The 25,385-nt window shown below is 44.5% G+C and overlaps 1 protein-coding gene across 4 annotated transcripts in view; it reads left to right on the plus strand.

Moving 5' to 3' along the window:
- Positions 1–9,747: 9,747 nt before the first annotated feature.
- The window catches only part of TTLL1 (tubulin tyrosine ligase like 1), a 39,157-nt gene continuing 23,519 nt past the window's right edge, over positions 9,748–25,385 (plus strand). The window contains exon 1 of one of the 4 annotated variants that reach the window (XM_039542241.1): positions 9,748–9,767. The gene's annotated coding sequence lies outside the window, so the exon portion shown is untranslated. Of the gene's footprint in view, positions 9,768–18,314; positions 18,461–25,385 lie in introns of those variants that run through there. The other 3 variants (XM_039542252.1, XM_039542229.1, XM_039542237.1) reach the window with 3 other exon arrangements.

The following is a 25,385-nucleotide window of genomic DNA, read 5'->3' on the forward strand; positions in this document are numbered from 1 at the left end:
CTTGTCCCGACTTTTTTCCAGATATATATGTGGAAGAGGTAGACTAAATTTGACTTGTAGAATGTAGGTAGGTTGTGAATACCTTAACACTAATATAGCACTTTAAACACTATCTAACCTTTTTAACTCTGCTGTGAGAGAGTGATGTAGAAGCCCCATATGGTCAATAACCTGGTCAAACTAGCATACATGCCAAAAAGGTCATTCTCCTGTGCATGGTCCTGATTCAGCAAAGCATATGCTTAACTTTAATGGGACCATGGACTTCAATGGAACTAATCATGTGTTTAAAGTTAAACATGTGCTTTGCTGAATCAGGGCTTAAATCCAAATTTAAAAAAAAAATCTTAATACCTAACTACAGGATAGGTATAATGGCTCCAAATGAACATAATTATGGTTGGATGATATAGCACCTTTTGGCAGAGTATCTGAACAGTCTTCTAAATTTTACTGGGGCACAACTTCGATTAAAATATTGTATCTACTATTGTTATAGGTAACATCTAAGATTGTTAGAAAAAAATAGGAGGGGAAATCTTTCCTTTATAGATTTGACAGCACTGTGTGTTTAGTCAGTTATCTCTATTTGTGGTATTTCCACTCAGCAAAAGGGGACAGAAAAACATTTTTTTAAAACAGGAAAATGTGGTGGTGGCAGGAGGAGTTGGGGACAAACATAGGACCTGAAATTAATTTTAACTCTTCTTCAATTTGACTACATTATTTGGTTGGCAGTATCCTTTAAGAAGGCAGTCATCCTTATCTTTCAATCCAAACAGTTTAAAGAATGTCTTTAATATGAAGTGAAACTAAAGATATGCTATAATGAGTGTGCATTAATTTTAGAGACAGTTATATGGGGAGGAAACATACATGCCCTGAAAATAGTAAACTAGGACTCACTGATCTAGTTCCACTCTTGGGGGCACAATCCTGCAGTTTTTACTCACTTGAGTAGTTAAATTCTTTTCCAGGAGCCTACCCATGTAAATAAGGACTGCAGGATGGGACCTCTTACTCCTTTACATTCAGGTATCAAGGCATATCTCAAACTGTTTCAGATTCTACCAGCTGCCTATGCAAACTGAAATTTAAATGGAAAACAAATAAAGGCATGGTTGTTTGCATACATGTCTCTACTATATATCCTACTATTCCAAAACATGACGTCATGCTCACCTTTGCAAACACAAATCCTATTCATTTTACAAGGACAACTCTTTTGTCGAATGGCAAAGGATTAAGTGCTAATTAGCATAAGAGATAAAGTAGTACATTAGTATTTCTCTCTATAGGACAGTACTCTTAAAATCCCAAATTATTACATTTTAGGAAGCTCTATTAGTGATTAAAACTCAGGCGTAAATGACCAGTGTAAGTTTTTTCTGGTTAGGCTTCAGAATTAATTCTCAATTCCCTAACAGGTCAGACGCAGCAATCTGCTCATCCTTTGCTTCCCGTCATTTTCTCTGTCACCTTAACTTCAATGATCTTGGCCACAGTTTAAATGCAAACAGTTCTTAACACAGCCTCACTGTTCTTTAAGGCACAGTTTCCTAGGACTATAATATATGCATTGTATTTACTTTATTCATTTCATTTCCATTACATTAAATTAGTGATATAAAAATCACCCCTGAAACATTTTGTACAACTAAGTTTGATATAAATACCTTTACCTCAGAATTTATGAATCAAATGGTTGATTACATTGAAAAACCCACTCCTAAAGTAACACTGATAACCTGCAAACTGGAAGAAAAATCCCATGCAGCAGACTTTAAATGGCTGATGTTTTTTAAACTACAGGTCTTAAATACATTGACAGTATCTGCTGAAAGCATCTTAACACTAATGATTAACAAAAGGCCTTAGGATGAAACCCTAGCCCTACTGCTGTCAATGGCAAAGCTCCCACTGGCTTTAATCGTGCCAGGATTTCATTTATCTGATTTTACACTTAGATATTACAGTTATGGCCACCCTCTAAATAGCTAGAGTACTTTGCCAAATGTCTCACAAATAATAATTTTCCCTCTGAATGCCTGTTGATAGGCTATTCCTGCACTGACAAGACTGCCATTTTTTTATTTGTTGGTTGTAAAATTATTTAGGAACAAAGATGGATTTGTTAGTCCTCTTTTTAGGAAAAAAATAAATTCTTATGGTTTCTTAGGTGAACTGAGTTTATTGAAGTGAGCTATAAAGGAAACCCACACATTATCAATGAATAGGTAAATGAAAAAGGTATTATCTCCCAAAGAGATACTGAATTTCCTTCATTTTGTGACAATTCCATGTATTACAGAAATATCACTGATCTTTTCATATTTTCCTCCCCCCCAAAAAGGCAAAGAATCTTTAGATTAATTAAGATTACATTAAAAACTACTACCCCCAAAAATTGTCTTAAAGCAGGCTGAGGAATATAGGCATGAAAACATCCATATTTTGGTAATATGTGGGTAGACCACAAAGCAGCGGAAAATATTTTTTCTTCTATTAGGTATAAATTCCTTCTAAAACGTATGTAGTTTTTGTTTTTAATTTTGTGCTAATAACAGTACAAAAACGACACTGGCAAAAAATAAATGTGCCTCGTAGATGGATATTTATGAATGTAATGTTGCATTTTTACTATAGTTATTATATAATAGAGTTGGGCTTCTTATAAAAATCTACCATCTGTGGGGGGGGTTTTTTGTTGTTTTTTTTTTAAATCAATTTGAGATATTATCCTGGATTACTTGAGGACCTGACCTTGCAGTCATATGTTAAGTGCCCACAATGAGTCCATTTGCTGGACACTAGCATCAGAGTCCACTTTTATTGACCGGGCTGAAGAATTCAGACCTTCACTGGTATCAGGCTCACTCTTAAAATTGAAAATGTTGAACATGCTGACCTTGATCCAGCAAAGCATCTAAACATTTGCTTAACTTTAAGCAAATGAGTAGCCCCATTAACTATAAAAATAGGAATAATCCCACTTAAAGTGGTTAGCTGTTTTGTTGAATTGCAGCTGGAGTGTTCAGCAACTTGTAGGGTCAAGCCCCTTGACCTCCTTATTCTATAGGACCCAATGGGATTCTCCCTTCCTGCTGTTAGATTTAGATGATGAGAAAGTTGTTTACAAATAGATTTTAAAACTGAGATTCTCATTTAATTTGTTCACCATCTTATGTTTACTTTTTACACATTAGTTCAGAACTATTTTCATTGTCTTAGTTTCACTTTTTGGGTCTTATGCACTACACAATGCTATTGTATTGATGTTAAACATTTGAATAAACTATTATTAAATTGTATGAAAACATTCCTATTTATATTAGTTCTTGGAAATCCCTCTTATGCTATATTGTGGTGGTGGTATCTTTCACATTAAAGTTTGTTGTTAAAACATAGGCATAAATTCCAAGGCCAGAAAGGATCATTGTGACCATCTACTCCGCCCTCCTGTATAACATAAGCCATAGAACTGCCTCAAAATAATTCCTAGAGCAGATCATTTAGGAAAAAAAAAATCATGATTTCAAAACTGTCAATGATGAAGAATCTCCCACAACCTTTGGTAAGTTGTTGCAATGGTTTATATCTCTCACTGTCAAAAATGTACACCGTATTTCCAGTCTGAATTTGCCTAGCTTCAACTTCCATCCATTGGATCATATCATGCCTTTCTCTGCTAGACTGAAGAGCCCATTATTAAATATTTGTTCCCCATGTAGATTAATCAAATCACCCCTTAACCCTCTCTCTGTTAAGCTAAACAAACTGAGTTCTTTGAGTTTATCACAATCACATTAAAAGGAACAGATAGGGTTTTTTTTTGTTTTGTTGTTGTTGTAGTTAACTGCCAGGGAACTCTTTCTTATACATTTTTTCAAGTCAAAGCATTTTAAAGCATCTCTTTAATAGTATTCAAATCAGTATCATTTGTAGCATCTCAAGAGAAGTGGTTCTTAAACCAAAGAAGCAGAGATCGCTTAAGTAACAGCAGCCTGAGCTTCCAAACAGGAAGAGAAGAATTCAGGACTTCCATTACAGTATCCACTTGTTTTAAAACAACACAATATTCATTGCTGTTCATCTTATCTGGTGTTAGAATTCCTCATATTAACTGTGTTGGTTGCCAAGTCCATCTTTATACATAGTAAACTTCTGTAATTTAACTTATCCAAACAAGGCTCAAGTGAGCAAAATATCAGCACATGTTTAAGCTTCTTTCCTCGAATAAAGATGCTTTTTGAATCAGGGCCTTAATCCTCTTGTAACTTTGAATAATTGTAACATTCTCCCCCCCCCCCCAATTGAAGTACTGGAGATTGCAAATGAAGTAGAAACATTTTTTTTTCCAGTGTGTATTTTGCTTTGTACATCTTCACAAATAGATAGATTTAAAGACTTCAGTGTTTACTTTGTTAGGCATGTGATCACATAACCACATCAAGTCATGTTACCATAGACTTGTAAGCAACACTTCCACAATTGTTGTAAACTGTAACTGAAGCAGCAAAAAACACAGCATTTTATTCAGGTGGACTGGACATGTTAGAAATGGCATATGAAAGGCAAATTGTCTTATAAAATACTTTGGGAACTGAATCATTTAAAACTTTTAAAGATTACTGTCCTCTCCTTTAGTCACAACATTTTTGAAAGAAAAATAAGAGCACAACAGTGTGTCCTTGACTCATTCGCTTTTGTGGGTTTGTCACAACTAATGTGTTACTCCCATTTTATAAATTTTTTTTTGTAATTGTTTTTTAAAAACAGGAAATAATGAGGGTAAACTACATATTATTTGTTCACATTCCTTGGGTAAATATACAGAGCCTGATGTTTCAGCCTTTATTCATGGAAGGGTTGGATTTTAATCTGATTAGCTGTAGATCCATTTCTGCCACCCTTATTCACCTTAGGTCTGATCCTGTATCACTGAAACAAATAAAGTTTTACCACTGACTTCACTGGGAGCAGGATCAACCCCTTTATGCAGTACCCTATTCTGCAAGCAGTTCCATTGTCCAGTGGAGTAAACTAATATGTAATGTGAGCAGGGTTTGCAGGACTGAAACCATAATTATTCTGTTTCTGTCACCTTTTGATACTCTTATGTCATTGACATTATCTGTACTAAAAATAATTGACAGTTCTGGAGAAACAAATTGACCAAGTTGCAGTGGACTACCTTCTTACATTTTTGCTTTTTGTCAGATCATGTTTATATCTAAGTTGGCTTTTTAATATAAACAAGGACAAAGCACCTTCAACTAACAGGCTGAGAAATTTTTAATTTTTGTTATATAGAGTTCAAAAAAAAAATTTTTGGAACACACAAACTTTTAATGCAAGTTTACCCACAGCACTTTTGTATGTATGGCAGCGTGGGAAGGGAATTAAGCTGAGGAACATTTTTGTCTTGTTTTTCTAAAAGGAAAGAGGGTTTCTGATAAGACCTAAAATATTACAGTTCAGCTTGAGGCTAATAGTCACATCTCAATTTAAACCCCTGGGTATCTGGTTTATAATAGGACTGCTATCAGTCTTCACCACATTTGTGTAATGACACTTTCTGATATGGTCTAAACTTTATCTGAACTCTTTACATTGACTTTAAATAAGTCACCATCTGGATTAAATCAAAAGATTGTTTTAGTCGTATTCATAACAGGGCCTGAGAGTTTATAAAATTGTATGGATTTATTAATTCTAGCACTAGCTCAAGAATCTTGCTTATTGCTACCTTCAGCACGCAGGAAACGTAAATATTTCTACAAATTGGGGAGGAAGGCAGGGAAAAAGCTATTGAATAATGTTTTTTAATTTCCAGGGACAATCTCTATCACCTACAAATTTAGTTATAAACTTTAGTCTTCAAAGGCCCTTTTAATTTTATTTCCTGGTTTGCTGAGAGGGAAAGAACAAATTCTCAACTAATTTATTTAGAATATATCTAGAGTACAACAGTAGCTAAGTACAAAAAATACTATCCCTATGAAAGAAACATTTTTCCCCACAAAATACACAGTACACTTTCCTTTTAAAACCCTGCTGTAAGTGTAAACAATCCAAGAAAATCATCAGCCCCCAGCCACCTTCCATACAGCAGATCTAGGCCTCCACCCCATACACAATCAGTCTTAAAAACAAACATTTATTGCCTAAAAGGGTTCCATACCTTTTTTTTCATTTTGAAAATTAGTAGATCCACTCAAGTTACTACTAATGAGAGTTATTCACTCTACTTTTTTTACCCTGTGGAGATTTGTTTACCATATGCTGAAGACCTGATTCTATACCCATTATAGTCAATTGCAAAATACTGCTTGATTTAAATAAATGCAGGACTGGATTCTCACTTAGTGCAAGAGGAAATGTTTTTGAAATGTACATGATCCTTAAAGGCAGAGAAACACTATATATATGGGTCAACATATCTATTTCCTCCTTTAAAAATCAAAGCTCTAAAAGCTTTTTAGTTGTTCCGACAGGTGATATACTTCTACTGTTGTTGCCTTCAATGTTTTCTTGTGGTTTCTCGTGTCTCTAAAATAATGAGTGCGGTTGTTTTTTAACAAGCCCTAATCAGGTTTGACCAAAACGAAAGCTTATGACCGTATAAAAAAAATTACATAGTCCCTTTCTCACTGATCCGAAAAAATCGCCTCCTGAAATGCTACAGCGAGCACGATACACCTCGAACCAAGCAAACACGACGCAGGGGAAGAGAAGCTGCAAGACCTCTGAGCAAGTACTGGGAAGAGGACTGATGCAGCCGCAAGCGAGCACGTCTCTCAACACGCAGTAACAGCGCCCACTTCCCTTCCCTGTCTCAGCTCCGGGACGCAGACGCTTAGCCCGGGCAATAAACAGGGGATGACCCCCCTCAGCCCAGGTCTGGCACCCTATCGCGCCGTGTGTAGCAGCGCCCAGGCAAGCCCCTCTCCCGGGACCGTGCACTCCCCAGCCACCTCCGTGCACCCGCCTGGGAGGCGAAATCCTCAGCATCCAACGCAACAAGTGCGCCGCTGCCCCTACCTCGGCGGGGCTCTGCTGTCTCTGGCCGGCGTGGAAGCGACCGCTGCCCTGCAGACACAGAGAGAGAGAGAAGCCTTAGTGCCCCGCGAGCCCCCCTTTCCCGGGCTCGTCCCGGGCAGGGGCTGGGGCTGGCCCTGGCCCGCGGGCAGCGAGAGGGGCACTTGCACTCACCGCAGCGTCACTTGCAGAACGGCCCCTATTGTCCGCGCTGCGCCGGGAGCCCTCTCGCCGCGGCTCCCGCCCAGCCTGCGCCGGGCCCCGCCCTGCTCCCTCCCGGCGCTCCAACCACCTCTCCCCGGCCCGCCCCTGGCTGGAAGAGCAGAGCCGCCTGCCCTGCCCCGGCATGTGCCTCGTGTGCGTCTGCCCGTGCTCGGGCTGCCGAGCCGGAGCTGGGGGGGGTGCGTGCCAAGTGGTGCGAACCCTCCCCCCAGCCCTGGCAGGAGCGAGCTGCTGCCCTTTGCACCCAGCGCGGCGGAGCCTGCCCCAAATGTTCCCATAGCGACACGGAGGAGGGGTGGGAAGCGGTGCGGAGCCGCGAGGAGCTGAGCAGCGTGTGGGGAGGGATGAGGAACCGAGAGGCCGGGATGACGAACAGGAGCGATACCTGAGCAGAGTGGGGGTGGAGGGACGAGGGGAGCAGGGATAGGGGGGTGGAGCTTTTCTAATAGGATTTCCTAGTTTAAATAAATGTCAACAAAAATAGGGCACTGCAGCCTGGTTTCGCCAACGGGCTAGTCATTAAGGCCCTGAGCCAGCAAAACACTTAAACACGTGCTTAATTTTAAGCATGCGAGTAGTCCAGTTGACTGTAAACAAGCAAGTAGTGCTGCAGAAGCTAAGCATGTGCTTGAGTGCTTTGCTGGATTGTGGCCCAAGGATTTGATACGTGCAGCTGTCAATCCTACACTCAGAAGTAGTTGAGGGAGCTCAGCATTTCACAGGATTCCGCAGTCCTCCATAGTATTGCTCCAGGAAGATTACATATAGTGAGAGATGGGTTTTAGGCCAAAGACTTTTTAACCTGTTTTGTTACCCCAAAAACAAGCTTTAGGGTGCCACTATAATAACCTCCCTATCACCCCCTTAATGTAAGGTCTGGATCTCTGGGGTAGCTAAGAAAAAACTTCAAGGAGTCCGGTGGCACCTTAAAGACTAACAGATTTATTTGTGCATAAGCTTTTGTGGGTAAAAAAACTCACTTCTTCAGATGCAAAAGTTGGGGGACACAGATACAGCTTTTTGACAAGTAATTGACACAGGCAGTATTCTTTCCAAAACAAAGTATCTTTTTATTAATGTAACTAACAATCCCTATAACATACATCTAAAATCATAAATAAAACACAAATCCCTTATTGCACGTTAAAGAGCATACAAACTGCAATTGCATACAGTCCAAGTGATTCTAAGTTGTCACACCCTGTTACAGATGGCCAGTCTGCCACAGATCACTGACAGCAGTTCTTAAATTGTACTTTGTTTTACATATATAAATTATAGTTAACACACTCATACATCACACACATATACATATTCATACTAAACTATAATTACTCTGGCAGGTTTACTCTGTCCTTCTGGCTTTCTGGTGCTGCTGCTGTTGTTATAGCTACCTTTCTCAATCAGCTTTCTTCAGGTCTCTTGTCAACTACTTAGCTGCTCTCTGAATTCTTTGTCCACTCCTCACTCAACCATCCTTACCATCTGCCTCTTATACTGTCCTCTCAGCTGTCAGATCCTTACTGCACATGCTCATTATCTTACCAGAGCTTTTCTGCACATGCTCCCCGCCAAACATTCTTATCAGTAGGGCCCCACCAAATTCACGGCAATGAAAAACACATCAGGGACTGTGAAATCTGGTCTCCCCCTGTTAAATCTGGTCTTGTCTGTGCTTTTACCCTATATTATACTATTCAAATTTCATGGAGGAGACCAGTGTTTCTCAAATTGGGGGTCCTGACTCAAAAGGGAGTCGTGGGGGGGGGATCATAGTGTTGCCACTTTCACTTCTGTGCTGGGTGGCAAAATAGTGATGGCTGTTGATTGAGGGCCCAGCTCTATAAACAGCAGCAAGGGAGGCAATGCAAAAATTGAACTCCTAATCCTGGGTTTAGTAGGCCAATGTGCAAACCACTGAGCTATCCCTATCACCTACTATGCTACCCTTATTTCTGTGCTGCTGCTTGCAGTGACTTTGCCTTCAGAGCTGGGCTCCTGGCCAGATGCTGCTCTCCAGCTGCCCAGCTCTGAAGGCAGCAGCGCTGCCATCAACAGCAGCCCAGAAGTAAGGGTAACAGTACCGCAACTCCCCACCTCCCTACAATAACCTTGCTACCCACTCCTCACAACTCCATTTGGGGTCAGGACCCCTATAATTACAACACCTGAAATTTCAGATTTAAATATCTGAAATCATGAAACTGATGTTTTTAAAAATCCTATGACAGTGAAATTGACCAAAATGGACCATGTATTTGGTAGGGCCCTACTTATCAGTTTGAATACATGCCAACATTGCCTCATTCTTGGATACATGCCAATATTGCAAACAGTCTGCACATGCTCATTGCCGTTGTTTACCTCAGAGCTATGATTTGCTGACCTTATCATCTGACCTGCAGCTTCTAATGGTGGAGTGACTTTTGCTTATTCAAAATAAAAGCTAGGGGCACAAAATGGAGTCTGAAGAATTTCTCTGGTGTCAAAAGAAAGCAATTGAGGTACATTTTAGTGTGTTTCTGACTGACCTTTAGGAGGGATAAATGCGGCCATAACATCGGGAGATGTTGATTACTTTCACAACTTTATTTTGAACAGCTTAGAGAGTATGGAAGGATGGGTCTCAGAGAGGATAAGAAAGTCATATTGTCAAGGTCAAAGTCTGAAAAGTTTTTATGGTGTTAGTGGGAAAGAGAAGATTTTGGAAATAGAGCAGAAATAAATCAATAAGGCTTAGTGCTAGATTGAGGCTGTGTTAGAATAAGAAATCAAGGAATACATGAGAAGGGAATATGAAAGTAACATGAGAATACCTATTTTAACATTTTCTTTGGTGATGATCCGCATGGTGGAAAAAAAGTCTTGGAATTTGTTGAGGTAATAAAGATTACCATTATTCATAAATTATGTGTTTGTATATAAATACTCAGATGCAAAGGCCTTATTTTTGCTATAACATTTTATATTAGAATTTGACTCTAGCAAGTTTAATACTCATGCTGACCGCAAGTTTGCAGTTAGTCTAAACAAGGACAGGTCATATTCAACATTGTGTTAGCTAGTCATGACAGGACTGGCTTTAGGGCTCCAAATAAGCCTTCTCCCACATTGCCAGAGTGCAAATGGATTGGTGGGTTTCATTTCTCATTGTGGCCCTACTGGTGGAAAGGGGGTTGGAGTAGTGATTTTCTTCATGTGTAACAGGCCCACCCGCGAGGGGTATTAGTTTCCTTCCTTATGGCAGTTGCATTGCCAGAAATGAGGGCCTGGAAGAGACAATCCTCTTTCATATGGTCCACTGGAGAGGAAAAGTTTGTTGGTAAGTTTCTTGCCCCTCCAGGTTAAGCAGGAAGGAGAAGATGAACTCAGGCATGCAGGGTCCCAAACACAAGGCCACGACTAATCCTTTCTATTGTGTATATGGTAAAAAAGTTAAAATGTTTCTCCTACTTGAAGGAGGGTGTAAGAAAGATGGAGTCTACTTGCTATACTCCAGCTATCAACCCCTGAATACCTCCCCACATCTTTCTCAGAGGTTAGTGGGAGTGAACAGTTTCACTTGAGAAAAAACATTAAAAAAGCAAAACAAAACTCCTGCTCTATGCCTTATTGTCCTGTCAAATAGGGAGACTGGATCAATTCGTGCTTGCAAAAGGACTTTGCCCTTTATTTATTGTATGATATCATCTCTATGGCACAAGAAGGTAAACAACATGAAAAAACGAAACAGTGGCATAGATACAGAATTCTAAATGAAGCGAGGCTGTCCATAGATTACACAAGCCATTTTTTAAATGTAAAAGAAAATAAGAAATATAAACTAGATGTTTCCTTTCCCACTCCTAGTGAGTGACCCCAAGGATCTTTTGCAGGACAGAAGTCTTCCCATTGCCTTCAAGAATTTAAGGGGCTTTGGATCAGGCCTTAACTTCTCTGAAACTCAGCTGTACAATGAGTATAATACTTACCTTCAATCTTATTTAGGTGTGTTATGAGACTGAGATATATAATGTTTACAAAGTACAATCCTCAGATAAAAGGTGTTATGAAAGTGCAAAGTACTTTATACGTATTTTAAAAGGGGATTTAATCTTAAAACTATAATTTGTTAAAAACTTATCTGAGCTTTTTCTATAGGCAGACTCCTCTTAATCTTCTGAGAATTTAAACCTTATTTTGATTGTGTTTTGCACTGCATAAGGCCTCATTCCAGCAAAGACTTTTACACATGATTAACTTTAAATATATAAGTAGTCCCATTCAAGTCAATAAGACTACTTGTGCTTAAAGCTACACACATGTATAAGTGATTGCAGAATTGCATCGATGCCGCTATAGAATTTTTTTATAATTATAAGCATCCCGGTAAAGCTATGTTTGGCCTTAATTAGACAATATTCTGAACTATAATTTAAAAAATTAAAGTACATAATATAAAAAGTTGAATAAATGCATTGGTAAATTGCAGCTATGATGTATATCAGTGGTTCTCAACTTATTTATCATTGCAGGCTGCATATGCAGCTCACAATGTGTTACCTGGGCTGCAGGGGCCAGGTGGCAGGGCAGTGGCAGCCCAGACCTCGATTCTGGATCCTGGATCCCCACTGTGCGGCTGCCCTGAACCCCACACTGTGTGGGGCTGGGAGGCAGCCCCAGAGCTTGTAGGGCCAGGTGACAGCACTGGAGCTTGTGGGGTCAGGCAGCAGCTACAAACCCTGGACTCTGTGGGCTGGGCTGGCATCCTCAACTGGACCCCAACCCTGCCGTGCTGGGCAGCGGGGCAGCCTGGACCCCACTGCACCAGGTAGCTGGAACCCAGACCCCGCCACATGGGCTGGCCTTAGCACACAGCTGAGCTGGGCCACAGCTGTGTGCTAATTGGGCCACATGCAGCCCATGGTCTGCGGGTTGAGAATCACTGATGTATATTGACAAATTAATTTTAAATTTTCAGGAAAACTGCAAAATGACAGATTTGGATTGTCGTAAAAGGGTCTAATGTTGTGGATGAAGGACTATAGGATTGGTCTCAAGGTTTATTTTTGGTACGAAAATAAAAACTCTTTTGTCCTGACTGAATTCTCTTATGTCCCCATAAGCTTGATGGATGCCACTGCCCAAGTACTTGATACTGACACACCAGGTCCATTTATTTTTTCTCACTTGTGTCAGTTGTCACAGTAGATATTTTTTCATGGTTAGAGGAGGACCTCGCCTTGACTGTTGTCACTCCTTGCTAGAGCTACTGTTGCCCTAGGCTGTGGGTGACACCCCCCCTTCTTCAGGGATGCTAGTCCGCTGGCCTTTCCTCTTCCACCTGAGGCCCCATCCCCACCCACTGGAGCCCCGAGCACTCCCTCCCCAGCAAGTGGTCAGAGGAGCCACAGCCCAGCCATGCCGGCTGGCCCCCGTAGCGATGGGCTGAGCCGCCAGCCCCCTAGCGCTGGCTGGGCCAAGCTGCTGGCCCCAGTGCCGGGCCAGCCCCAGTGCTGCCCTGGGCCACCAACGGGCCTGAGCTCCAGGCTGCGGTTGGAGCTGAGTGAGCCCCCGCCGGCTTCAGAGTAGAGGGGGAGGGAGGGCAGAGCCTTGGGGCAGGACATGGGTGGGGCCACGGCCTGGGTCAGGGAAGGCTTAGCCTTCCCTGGCCTTTGATATTCACTGCCCATTACTGTTGTATCCTGTCATTTCCACTGCATATGACACAAGCAAGAAAATATAGGGCTTTGTAGGCTTTAGTCCCATAGATTCTAAAAAATTGTGGAGTATTATTAGTTTCTTCCAAGAATTCATATAATTGTAATCCATTATTGCTTCATAGTTATGGCCCTGGAACTGACCTTATCACCTGAAAACAAAGCATAAGTATTATATTCAGATTGATTTATGGATTTAAGAACTGTTATCTATCTAGTTGTTTCATTCCAGCATACTGCAAAAGTTAACCTTATTTCAGCTATGGTCAGGTTATTCTATTTTTAAATGTGATCAGCTGTCTAAATCCATTACTATTAATCATTAATTTCCCCCTTTATTTCCACTATAATTCTTCAGGCCTTTACAGCCTGTTATGAAATATGTACTTAATTTTCTATTAACCTTATCACTGGAGGTCAGATTCCTTACTTTCCTCTGACATTCTGCAAGGAGTTCCACTATATTGTGTCTAATCTTAAAATAGCTATTGCTTGCCATATGCTGGCACTGATGCCACTAATCTATTAGCTGCATGACTCACCCATCTACTGGCATCTTTCTTTCAAGGTCCCCATAGCACAGCTGACTATTCATGTCAGCAAGTGTGTGTGTGTTATCCTTTATATTATGCTTGAGTGTGCCAATTGCTAACCATGGGACCAATCCTGCTTCCACCAAAATCAATAAGAGTTTTGCCATCACATTCATCTGGAGCAGACTTGGCCCCTTAACCTCTCACTTTCTAGCAACTAAGCTTTTTCTTATTTCCAGAGTAATTTGCAGAAAAACAAAGGGGTATGTAAGAAGGAAATAGACTGAAGAGTTTTCACAAGAAATGGCAATAGGGGCAAAATTCTGTGCTGACTTACGTAAATTAGTAAATGTTTCTAAGATGGATGTAAGTAGCAAAATATTCTATATTAGATAATACAAAGCAGTATCTAATGTATATATTATAGGAGGCACATGTAGTGACACCTATAATAAAGTTTGTCTGATTCTTTCCAGTATAAAACCATGTTTTCCATTGCATTACATTTGCTGAACTTTGACCACGTGGGCTGAAATTTTCCATGCAGGGTGTCTGCCTCAAGCTGAATTTATTTATTTGTTTAATATTTCAATAAAAATGCTTCAGCCATTTCTAAGAACAACATTAAGGGAAACATGCATAATTTTGCTCATGTTCAAAACTTTCTTAAGCTGTTTTATTTTTAGAAGATCTAGAGTCTTCATGTCTTGGAGCCAGGACTTGAAATTTGGCTGGGTTGCCTTGGTGTCAGGGATGTAATTTTTGCTGTTCCTATGAAAATACACCCACATTTGTCCAAATCATGAGCCCCTGAAAATCTTAGTTTGCACATGTTTAGTAGACGCTTCTTTGAGTTTGGCAAGTAAAATCTCTGAAGATTCTGTCTGTACTGAAAATGTTCTAACCCAGGTCTGCAGGGGCTCAGTGGGACTTTTTCTGCCATTGATCCTCCTAGCCCCAAGGGACAGGTATGGTTCCAGGCACAGGAACTGAGAATAGGACTGTCTTTCCTATGCTTTCAGTGCTCCACTCCTTTCTGGTGCTTAAGCGATGAGGAGGAGGGGATGAACAGCCAGACTTAAATGCACAGAGGACTAGGAGCTGGGTCTGGGGAAGCCAGGGAGTGGGGTGAGGATGTGAATCTGAGGGGACTGGGAGGGTGTCTATATGTGGTCACTGACTGCGACAAGGACAAGGTGGAGAGGCTGGGGCACAAATGTTTGAAACCACTAGACACTGCCCTCAGTATCTGGAGTAGAACGCAGGATTCCTGAGTCTCACCATTCCTCTGTTGTCAGCAAATATCTGTGAAATACGCTGGCAAAATGTCCCATCTTTCTCTAATGCTAGCCCACACCAAAAATGATAACCTGCTATCTGTTACTCTGTTAGCTCAAGAGGCAGAGGTCTATGCAGTGGATCTGAAGGTTCTAGCCCTGTTGATGACCCATGTGAGTGTCCATATAGTTCCACATGATGGAATTTCATTTTTTTCTTTTTTTTTAAACCCTAGGAAATTACATTAAAAATACTACATTAAAGTTGCCATTAAAGTTGCAAAGTTAAATACTCAAAAGTTAGGAAATGCCAGAATTAAGATTGCCTGTGCAACCTTAATTTGGCCCCATGTGTGTATACACTTTGATTAAGGCTAAGATTATGTCACAGACAGAGACCTCCATAACATTTTCCACTTCATCCCTGCGGAAATGGGGCTGGAGCTGTCAGCTGGTGGGAACCCTGGAGCTCCAAGCTCCTTCAGGTGTCAGAGGTCCCCACAGCTCCCAGCCACAGCGGGGGGCCTGTAGCTCCGAGCCGCCACATGCGGCAGGGGCCCCTGCACTTCTCAACCACCCCGGGTGGCTGGGGGACCCAGAGCTCCAAGCCACTGCAGGCGGCAGGAGGACCCTGGAGCTCCCAGTCACTGTGGGGGGACCCTGGAGCTCCCAGCCACTGTGGGTGGCAGAGGGACTCTGGAGCTCTCAGCCGCTGCAGGCAGCGGGGGAACCCCAGGACTCTCAACTGCCAGCCCTCGAACACTGAGCTGCGACAGGTGGCAGGGTACCCTGAAGCTCCAAGCCGCTGTGGGCACCAGATGGTGCAGCTGCAGCAGATGCTGGACCACCCCCTCCTCTACCACAGCAGGGTTCCAGCTCTCATCCCCCATCAGCCCCATTTTGTCACAGTTATTTTTAGTAAAAGTCAGGGACAGGTCACTATTGCCTGATTTTTTAAGGTTAATAATCTTTAGATAATATGGGTTATAGGCTCGCCAATTACTCTGATCAGAAGATAATAAGATTCTTGTCCCAGAATCAGGCTACACAGAATTTACAGGGACCCTTGGGATGTATGACAGGGAAACTCACACTGAGAACAAAATGCAGCCTTAAAGCCTTTTATTGAGATAAATGGAATAGTAATGGAATTGTATTCAAATAATTAATCAATTACAACCACAATAATATTGTTCTAGCAATATATGTGGTATTATATACTATAAATGTTTTTCAATTAATATACTCACACCCTTCCTTGATTACCTGGTGATAAGAGACAAAAGATCAGTCTTGCCTCTGACATGTCAAGAGTTTGATGTTCCAAGTTCCTGAAGTCTTGAGTGAGAGGTGAAGAACACTCCAGTAATAATTTTAGTATTAAAGGAAAACAGAAAGCAGATAAATCAATATCTTTAGAAGAAAATAGAAAACAATTTGCACAAAACTTTTGGGACTTAAACTTGATTTAAAAAGTACTCCCTTAATATTTTTTATTTGCCCCTTCCAACTTGCCTTTCTTTTTATTCAGTTGCTTGAAACAAACTAACAATGAATGAGCTGAACCTACCCAACATGGTACTTTGCCCCTTTTATAGGGCCTGAGCCCTAGGTGCCCTCCTTCCGTGTCCAAACGTAACTTCCTCACCCACAAAAATGTTAGGGTACACTTACTCTTTAGGATGGCATGGTTGTACGTATTAATGACATATTCATAACTATTAGTGACCATTAGCTCATCCTCACCTCTGTTATTTCTTTCTTAACTGGTTGTTTCCATGTTCTTTGTAGTGTATCTGTTAAGTCTGAAAAAGGCCACGAACTTGGGTAACCTTACCTACTAACTTGCTTTAATATGCCCACTTATCTCTGTTAAAGATTCCAAACATATATACTGCATGATCCAGCTCATCATCACATATCTCGAATATCTGTATGCTAACTTGCCCTAGCTCAACGTATAGGATGTGGCCTGTAGGTTACAGCTAAAATACTCGAATACAAACAGCCAAAATACTCTAATTATAGCAACAAATAATAAACCTATAACAAGTGGTTACATTCATAAGAAAAGATATATAGGCAAGCAAGCAGACTAGCCCTATAGACTACATCACAGGCTTCCCTGAATTTTTGTTTATTGCCCATGACCTGCCTCTGACTTTTACTAAAAATAACCATGACAATATCTTAATGGTAATTGTGATATAGTCTTTAATTACATTATTATATACTGCTTTTTACCATGGGGGGAGGAAGGGCTGTATAAATCGGGGGCGGGGGGGGGGGCAGGGGTGTGTGTGTGTGTGTGTGTGTGTGTGAATGAATGGTGATTTCTATACTGCAGAGGGTGTCTGGGGCCCTGGAGGAGGTCTCTACAGTGCCAAGGTGTCTGTAAGGGGTCTCTGTAATACAGTGACTGGCTTTTTAATTTTACAAGCAAACACTTTCATTCTTTTTCACATGCTGCCCCTCATGCTTGGAAAGAGTTCTCCCATTTTCCTCTTTCAAATCCCTCCTTAAAACTCTTCTTTGCTCTGATGCCTGTAAAAATGTGACAAGGTTAGGCAGCTGGTGTGCTGAAATTGCTGCCTATCATGCTGGGAGATAGTATCTTCTTGTGCTCCTCCATTTGTCTGTCTGTCTCCACCTGTTGTCATGACTTATGCTTATATTGTAAGCTCTTTGGGGCAAGGGTTGTCTTTTTGTTCTGTGTTTTTATGGAGCTTAGCACAATGGGGTACTTGTCCCTGACTGTGGCTTGTAAGTGTGTGCTTCCATAATAAATAAATAAATACATAGGGTGGGAGGGTGGCTATGAGGGATGTACAGGTCTGGGGGCTCCACAGTGCAGAGGATGTCAGTGGTACAGAAGGGTGGCTGTGCAGTGCTGGGATGTCAGAGGTCTCTGTGGTTCAGTGGGTGGCCGTAGAGTGCAGAGGTCTTTGGGGTCTCTATGGTTCAGGGGTGGCTATGCAGGTCCAGGGGTCTCGAGGGTAGCTGTTGGGGGGAAGGAGTCATCTCAGTGGTTCGGGGGTGGCTGTTCAGGTGTGAGGGTCTCAGTGGTTCAGGGATGGTTGTGGGGGGCAGCAGTCTCTGGGATCTCAGTAATTTGGGGGTAGGGGTTGGGCATAAGGGTCTCCGGTTGGGGGTGGCTGTGGGGAGGTTCAAGGGAGTGTCTGGGGGTCTCAGTAATTTGGCAGTGGGTGTGCAGGTATGGGGTCTCCGGTTGGGGGTGGCTGTGGGGCAGGGTTCAGAGGGTGTCTGGGGAGTCTCAGTAATTTGGGGGTGGCCGTTTGGGGGGGTCTCTGGTTGGGGGTGGCGGTGGGGCAGGGCTTAGGGGGTCGCTGGGGTCTCAGTGATTGGGGGTGGCTGGGTCTGTGTTACGGGGTCTCTCGTAGCCGCCGCCCCTCCCCCGGAAGTATCCCCGGCGGGGTGGCCGCGTCCCCCGTTACCAGGGAGTGGCCCCGGAAGCCGTAGGGGCGGCGGCCCTGCTGCGGCTGCTCCCGCTCCCCGCCCCACGCGGGACGCTCCCGGCCGGCGCCTCTCGGCAGCGGGGCGGCGCATGGAGCCGGCGGGCGGGCGGTAGCGGGGCGGAGGCGGCCATGGGGGTGGCTGGCGGGGTGTGAGGCGGAGCCGGGGGAGCCCAGCCGAAGTCCCGGCGGGAACGGCCCCCTCTCGCGGGCAGGTGAGAGCCGGAGACTCCGCGGGGCCTGCAGGGGAGGGACCCCCATCGCGGCGGGCAGGGGCGGGCGGCGGTTCCCGTTCAACACCCCCCGCCCCAGGCAGCAGCGGAGAGGGGCGGTGCCCGAAAACCCTTCACGCAGCGATACACCAGCCCCCCCCGCCCCCATGGGGGGACCCACCTCCCCCAACCCACCAGCCCCCCCCGCCCACATGGGGGGGACCCACCTCCCCAACACACCAGCCCCCGCCCCCATGGGGGACCCACCTCCCAACACACCAGCCCCCCCCTGCCCACATGGGGGGGACCCACCTCCCCCAACACACCAGCCCCCCCCGCCCCCATGGGGGGACCCACCTCCCCCAACACACCAGCCCCCCCCGCCCACATGGGGGGACCCACCTCCCAACACACCAGTTTGCCCCCACATGTGGGGACCCACCTTCCCCAACAGAGCAGCCCCCTCCCGCCCACATCGGGGACCCACCTCCCAACACACCAGCCCTCCCCACATATGGTGGGGACCCACCTCCCAACACACCAGCCCCCGCCCATATGGTGGGGACCCACCTCCCCAACACACCAGCCCCCGCCCATATGGTGGGGACCCACCTCCCCCAACACACCAGCCCTCCCCCACCTATGGTGGGGACCCACCTCCCAACATAGCAGCCCCTCCTGCCCACATCGGGGGACCCACCTCCCCCAACACACCAGTCCCCCCTCCCCACATGGAGGGGACCCACTTCCCCCAGCTCAGCCTTCCCCAGCCCACCCCATACTAATCCCTCCATCCCTGGGTGCCAGAAGAGGAGATTCTGCCCCAGCACAGCTACATTGCTGCTATCATGATAATAATAATAATAATAATAATGGGAGATATACCAATCTCCTAGAGCTGGAAGGGACCTTGAAAGATCATTGAGTCCAGCCCCCTGCCTTCACCCATGTCATGGTGATTGTGTGTTGATGTGTCTCAAGCCATTCTATACCCTGTACCTGTGATTTATCTTTAATGACCTACTTTATAGAAATGTACATTGAAATATATGTTATCTATCTGTAGACACTGCTGAAGGGCCCACTCACTTTAGTATCTTGGGGCTGATTTTTTAAAATTGTATGTGTGTAATGCTATGTATTTTAATACAGTTTTAAGTATACCAAATTTAATTCTGCATAGCCTTGACACTGGTATGCCTTGGGGCTCTGACCCTGTAAATGTTTACTACCAAGTGAGTTGGTACTACCATGAGTTCCTAGTCCATGACTTATCCCAATGGGACTACTCTCAGTAGCAAACACTATGTTCAGTAGTAGTAAGCACTTGTGAGAGTGGGCCAATGGAGTTTGTATTTATCTAGTTTAAATTTATCACTTTATATCTGATGTGTTTCTAGTAATTCTGGATTACTGATCTCTATAGTTCCAATTAATTTATGTATATTTGTATTTTATTATGTACCAGTTCATTGTACAACTTTTACTGTTTAGCTGCCATTTATTTGATATTTAAGAACTTTTAAAATATACCTGGTATCAGATAATCTGATCCTGCAGTTCTCTTACACAGGCAAAACTTCCACTGACTTAATGAGATTTTTATATTAACTTTAAAGGGTATTGCTTGAGTATGAACGCAAAATTGTAGTCTTAAACATCAGAGATGGAGAGAACCTGTTAGATCATCTAATCCAGTGGTCTTCAGCCCTCTTACGCACAAGATCTCTTTTTGAATGTAAATGCAACCCAGGATCTACCCCACTCCTTCCCTGAGGCCCCGCCTCTTCCCCCGAGACCCTTCTCCATTCACTTATCCCTCTGTTGCTCACTCTCCTGCACCCTCACTCACTTTCACCGGGCTGGGGTAGGGATGTGGGAGGGGGTGCGGGCTCTGGGCTGAGGCTGAGGGGTTAGGAATGTGGGAGGAGGCTCCAGGCTGATCTTGGGGTTGGGGTACAGGAGGGGGTGAGGGGTGCTGGCTCTGGGAGGGGGCTCAGGGCTGAGGAAGGGGTTTGGGGTGCTGGCTCCAGGTGGAGACTCAGGGCAGGGGGTTGGGGTGCGGGAGGGGTGTGGGCTCCCAGCAGGCTGTGCTTACCTCGGGTGGCTCCTGGTCGGTGGCTCAGCGGGGCTAAGGCAGGCTCCCTGCCCCGGCCCTGCGTGATTTCCAGAAGCAGCTATCACGTCCCTGCAGACCCTGGGGGAGGGCATGAGGCTCCGCGTGCTGCCCCTCCCTGCAGGCACCAGCTCCCATTTTCCACAGTTCCCCATTCCCAGCCAATGGGAGCTGTGGAGACCCCCTGCCCCCACCCCCTGGGCCGTAGGGACAGGGACGTGTTGGCCACTTTCAGGAGCAGGGCATGGGCAGGCAAAGAGCCTTAGCCATGCTACTCTGCTGGACTTTTAGTGGCTGGAGATTGTGATCGATTGTCAGAGGCTCCAGGATCGACCAGTCAATCACGATCTACTGGTTGGTGATCACTGATCTAATCACGCTGTGGGGGAGAGGGGGAGGAGGGAGAGAGGCATGTAGGATATAAATCCCTTTAGACTGAGCATCAGATATTGGATTAAATTTATACTACCCTTGATTGTAGCCTTAAAGTATTACCTATACTGTTGAATATATGTTGTGTTACTTTCCTGTAATCTTTTTCAGAGTTACTGTAGCCTAAGAAAAATATTTTTGCTTGCAGTTATTTGTAACTACATTATAAAAAATACAAAGCTTTAAAAGTCTAATTATGCATCCTCATGGGAAAATCAAAGCATCCAAATATCCTGAGTGCTAAATTTGAGTCTCTTGTAATATTGACCTCCCATTAGATCTTGAGCCCTTTAAAAATAGGGACATCAAGATTTAATATTCCTAAAATGAAAGGAAGGATGGTCTTGTGGTTTAGACATTGGGGGTTAAATTCTGTGCTTAACTTTGCCACACACTTCCTCTGTCACCTTCAAAAAGTTACCTAATCTCTCTGTTGCCCTGGTGGGGATATTTTCTATCCTCATAATTGTGTTGTGAGGATAAATTCATCTACATTTGTGAAGAACTCAGATGGTCCAGTATGGAGGGCCTATTTAAGTACCTAGATAGAGCGTGTGTGTGTGTGTGTGTTTTAATTAAAAAAAGAAGGGAGGGGCAGAAAAAGAAACTTTGTGGCAGTCTTTAATCACCACAAAGAAGCAATAAAGGAGGGTACAAACACAGTTCAGTTCTCCTGTAGCTTTGAAATTCACCGTTTACTCTGGAAGGTGGTTATATCCCCAGGGTGTTAAACAGGGGAGAGGACTAACTAGTCTGCTGTGGTTTAATAGACTGGAGGAGTCAGTTTTAAAAATCTCTAGACCACCCTCCTTACATGTCTGAGTGCATAACCTTCTTGGGAACAAGATACCAGAACGAGTAACTGAACCTCTCTCCTGTATGGCAGTGTAGAGCTGTTTTGCTAGGCCAGTATCTCCGAAGAGTTGTTTAAGAAAATGTAGGATGTGTTTTAATATCTTAGGGTATGTCTACACTATGAAATTAGGTCAAATTTATAGAAGTTGATTTTTAGGAAGCGATTTTATACAGTTGATTGTGTGTGTCCCCACTAAGCGCATTAAGTCAGTGGAGTGCGTCCACAGTACCGTGCCTAGTGTCGACTTTCGGAGCGTTGCACTGTGGGTAGCTATCCCACAGTTCCTGCAGTCTCCGCTGTCCATTGGAATTCTGGGTTGAACTCCCAATGCCTGATGGGGCAAAAACATTGTCGCGGGTGTTTTTGGGTACATGTCGTCCGTCGCCCCTCCCTCCGTGAAAGCAAAGGCAGGCAATCGTTTCACGCCTTTTTTCTGTGCAGACGCCATACTGTTTTCAGCAGATGGTGCAGTAGGACTGCTAAGAGTTGTCATCCAACCACCCCTTCCACTGCAACTCTGCTCTTCTGGTGCCATGAATTGACCTTTCAGGTCCTCTCGTTATTCTTCATAAATATCTATTCTTGTGGCATCCCATTGTCATCCACCGCTTCCGCTGCAACTCTGCTCTCCTGCTTGAGTTTTGATAGCGAATTTCTCCATGTTGTCTGTCATGGGCTCACAGGAACTTTTGTTCTTCCTCGGGAAATGTGCGCGGTGCTAACCGTCATCCTCCACCGCTTCCGCTGCAACTCTGCTCTCCTGGTGCCATGACTCCACCTCGCAGGTCCACTCATCGTTTCGTATAAATATCTATTCTCGTGGCATCTGTCGTCATCCACCGCTTCCACTGCAACTCTGCTCTCCTGCAGACGCCATCCCATGGCAAGCATGGAGCCCGCTCAGCTCGCCGCTGCTGTTGTGAGCATTGTAAACACCTCGTGCATTATCCTGCAGGTGTGAGCAGGTGACGACAGCGCGGTCACGATAGTGATGAGGACATGGACACAGACTTCTCTCAAAGTACGGGCCCTGGCAATTTGAGCATCATGGTGGTAATGGGGCAGGTTCATGCCGTGGAATGCCGATTCTGGGCCCGGGAAACAAGCACAGACTGGTGGTATCATGTAGTGTTGCAGGTCTGGGATGATTCCCAGTGGCTGCAAAGCTTTTGCATGCATAAGGGCACTTTCATAGAACTTTGTGACTTGCTTTCCCCTGCCCTGAAGTGCAAGAATACCAAGATGAGAGCAGCCCTCACAGTTGAGAACTGAGTGGCAATAGCCCTCTGGAAGCTTGCAACGCCAGACAGCTACTGGTCAGTCAGGAATCAGTTTGGAGTGGGTAAATCTACTGTGGGAGCTGCTGTGATCCAAGTAGCCAATGCAGTCACTGAGCTGCTGCTATCAAGGGTAGTGACTCTGGGAAATGTGCAGGTCGTAGTGGATGGCTTTGCTGCAATGAGATTCCCTAACTGTGGTAGGGCGATAGATGGAACGCATATCCCTATCTTGGGACTGGACCACCTTGGCAGCCAGAACATAAACCTCAAGGGGTACTTTTCAATGGTGCTGCAAGCACTGGTGGATCACAAGGGACGTTTCACCGACATCAATGTGGGATGGTTGGGAAAGATACATGACACTCGCATCTTCAGGAACTCTGGTCTGTTTGAACAGCTGCAGGAAGGGACTTACTTCCCAGACCAGAAAATAACTGTTGGGGACATTGAAATGCCTATAGTTATCCTTGGGGACCCAGCCTACCCCTTAATGTCATGGCTCATGAAGCCATACACAGGCAGCCTGGACAGTAGTCAGGAACTGTTTAACTGTAGGCTGAGCAAGTGCAGAATGGTGGTAGAATGTGCATTTGGACATTTAAAAGCTTGCTGGCGCTGTTTACTGACTCGGTTAGACCTCAGCGAAACCAGTATTCCAATTGTTATTGCCGCTTGCTGCGTGCTCCACAATATCTGTGAGAATAAGGGGGAGACGTTTATGGCAGGGTGGGAGGTTGACGCAAATCGCCTGGCCACTGATTACGCACAGGGAGACACCAGGGCAATTGGAAGAGCACAGCAGGGCGCACTGCACATCAGAGAAGCTTTGAAAACCAGTTTCATGACTGGCCAGGTTATGGTGTGACAGTTCCAGTCCCCAAGGATAACTATAGGCATTTCAACGTCCCCAACAGTTATTTTCTGGTCTGGGAAGTAAATCCCTTCCTGCAGCTGTTCAAACAGACCAGAGTTCCTGAAGATGTGAGTGTCATGTATCTTTCCCAACCATCCCATGTTTCTCCTTGATGAAAACCTGCTCCCCTGGTTCACTCTACTTCCCTGTAAGCCAACCGCCCTCCCTCCTTGGATCACCTCTTGCAGAGGCAATAAAGTCATTATTGTTTCAAAATCATGCATTCTTTATTAATTCATCACACAAATAGGGGGATAACTGCCAAGGTAGCCCGGGAGGGGTGGGGGAGGAGGGAAGCACCAGGTGGGGTGGTGGATGAGGGGAGGAGGGAAGGACAAAGCCATGCTGCACTTCAAAACTTATTGAATGCCAGCCTTCTGTTGCTTGGGCAGTCCTCTGGGGTGGAGTGGTTGGGTGCCTGGAGGCGTCCCCCTCCCCCCGCGCGTTCTTGGGAGTCTGGGTGAGGAGGATATGGAACTTGTGGAGGAGGGCAGGCAGTTACACAGGGGCAGCAGCAGCGGTCTTTGCTCCTGCTGCCTTTCCTGCAGCTCCATCAGATGCCGGAGCATATCAGTTTGATCCCCCAGTAGCCTCAGCATTGCATCCTGCCTCTGCTCATCGTGCTGCCGCCATCTCTCATCTTGCTCCCGCCACCTCTCATCTCATTTGTCCCTCCTGTCCTCGTGTTAATTTTCTGCTTTCCTGGACTCTGACATTGCCTCCATGCATTCTGCTGAGCTTTCGGTGTGGGAGGATTGCATGAGCTCAGAGAACATTTAATCACAAGTGCGGTTTTTTTCACCTTCTTATCTCTGCTAGCCTCTGGGACGGATATGATAGGGGTAGTGTTGAAACACTTGCAGCTGCGGGAGGAAAAAAAGGGAGAGTAGTATATAAAAAGACACATTTTAGAGAACAGTGGGTAGACTCTTTCATGGTGAACCAAGCTGTTAACATTACATAGCACGTGCTTTCGGTACAAGGTCGCATTTTGCCTCTTATATTCAGGGCCTGCCGGTTTGGTGTGAGAGATCACACATGTAGGGCTGGGCAACAGAATTCGGCTTGCAGGCAGCCACGGTATGCCAGTCTTTCAGCTTCTTCAACCTTCAAAATGTGGGAATGGTTTCAAACAGCAGCGCCCACCTTTCCCATACCAAGCACCCATTGGGTTGGCCATTTAAAAGGAGGGGCTGTACTGGCTGCGAATGTATCCAAAGTCTCCAGGGCAAATTAATCATTAAACATGCTTGCTTTTAAACCATGCATTATATTTACAAAGGTACACTCACCAGAGCTGCCTTCTCTGGCTTCATGGTCCATGAGCCTGC

This window comes from Mauremys reevesii, linkage group 1 (assembly GCF_016161935.1).
Source record: "Mauremys reevesii isolate NIE-2019 linkage group 1, ASM1616193v1, whole genome shotgun sequence".
Classification (NCBI taxonomy): domain Eukaryota; kingdom Metazoa; phylum Chordata; order Testudines; family Geoemydidae; genus Mauremys; species Mauremys reevesii.